Source organism: Prionailurus viverrinus, chromosome B2 (assembly GCF_022837055.1).
Source record: "Prionailurus viverrinus isolate Anna chromosome B2, UM_Priviv_1.0, whole genome shotgun sequence".
In the NCBI taxonomy this organism is placed as follows: domain Eukaryota; kingdom Metazoa; phylum Chordata; class Mammalia; order Carnivora; family Felidae; genus Prionailurus; species Prionailurus viverrinus.
In genome coordinates this window covers 138,078,580-138,080,570 of record NC_062565.1, presented here as the reverse complement: position 1 = coordinate 138,080,570, position 1,991 = coordinate 138,078,580, and positions in this window count along the sequence as shown.

The following is a 1,991-nucleotide window of genomic DNA, read 5'->3' as shown; positions in this document are numbered from 1 at the left end:
TCTGTCCAGTGCAAGACTCTTGATACATTTTACCAGACTGTAGTCCCAATTTACCTTGCCACCAGAAATGTGTGAGAGCATTACTCTCTCAGCACATTTGTCAACAGTGAGGGGATTTCATTCTTTTATAAATGATCATCTAAGGTGGTAGACAAAAATGCTAGAATATTGTTAACATATAACAGAAGTCCATGAGGGAGGGGAAGAAAAAAAAAAGAAGTTAGATGGGGAGAGAGCCAAAGCATTAGAGACTCTTAAAAACTGAGAACAAACTGAGGGTTGATGGGGGGTGGGAGGGAGGGGTGGATGGGTGATGGGCATTGAGGAGGGCACCTGTTGGGATGAGCACTGGGTGTTGTATGGAAACCAATTTGACAATAAATTTCATATTTAAAAAAATAAAATAAAATAAAATAAAATAAAATAAAATAAAATCTGTACCTCTGAGTGGATACAGAAAAAAAAAACAAAAACAAAGCAAAAACAAAAACAAATGCAATTTCTTAGGTCTAAAATTGGCTATTTCACCATATACTTGTTAATTAACTAAATTTTCTCTTTGATAAATAATCGCTTTTGGTCCTTTACTCCTTTATCAACTTAGAATGGAATGTTTTCCATGTCTATTTGTATGAACAAACCATAACCTAGAGATACTGGCCATCTGTTTGCTATGTTTATGGTGAGTCTCTACTCCTCCTCCTTGCTTTTAAATTTTGGCTAAGTTTATCTTTTGATGAACATAATTTCAGAATTTTTCAAAAATCAAACCTATTAATATTTTCCTTTGTAATTTATTCCACCCCTTCGGCTCTTAAAAAGTGTTCCTTTTCTGTGCATGGATTTGCTAAACATTTTAAGTTCCTCTCATTTTAATATTGATTTTATTTAAAATGTTTGTTTAAACTCAGGCATACAGAGAATACTTTGGTGGTTGCCAGAAGTGGGGGTGGTGAAATGGGTGGTGGTCAAAAGATACAAACTTCCGGGGCGCCTGGGTGGCGCAGTCGGCGTCCGACTTCAACCAGGTCACCATCTCGCGGTCTGTGAGTTCGAGCCCCGCATCAGGCTCTGGGCTGATGGCTCAGAGCCTGGAGCCTGTTTCCGATTCTGTGTCTCCCTCTCTCTCTGCCCCTCCCCCGTTCATGCTCTGTCTCTCTCTGTCCCAAAAAAAAAAAAAAAAAAAATTGTAAAAAAGATACAAACTTCCAGTCACAAAATACATAATTTCCAGGGATGTAATGTGCAGCATGGTGACTGTAGTTAATAATAATGAATTGTATATTTAAAAATTACAGGAGAGTAGATGTTGAAAGCTTTCATCATAAGAAAAAAGAATTTGTAATTATATGTGGTAATGGATCCTCACGGCACTTGTGGTGATCATTTTGCAATATATACTTATATTGAATCATTATGTTTTACACCGAAATAAATATAATGTTACATATCAACTATATCTCAGAAAAAAAAAAACTTATTCTCTACAATTTTAATTAAGTAATTCTGGAATTATTTGTTTAGTGAAGTAAGAGTCTAAATTAATATTTTTGGGGGGGCACCTGGGTGGCTTGGTCGGTTGAGCCACTGACTTTGGCTCAGGTCATGATCTCGTGGTTTGTGAGTTCGAGCCCCACGTCGGGCTCTGGGCTGACAGCTCAGAGCCTGGACCCTGCTTCGCAATCTGTGCCTCCCTCTCTTTCTGCCCCTCCCCTGCTCATTCTCTGTCTCTCTCTCTGTCTCAAAAATAAATAAAACATTTAAACATTTTTTTAATTAATTTTTTAAAAAAGTACTCATTTTACATCTGCATTATTAATTAAAACACCTTGTTCCATTTTTTATGATGTAACCTTTTTTTGTTACCCATTTCTATATAAAATAAAGTTTGTTTCTCAAGAATAGATAAAGAATGGCCTAGACTGAATTAAAATACCAAAGTAAATGTGAGATAGTCACAGGTCACTCAATAAACAAACTGTGAACCGAAA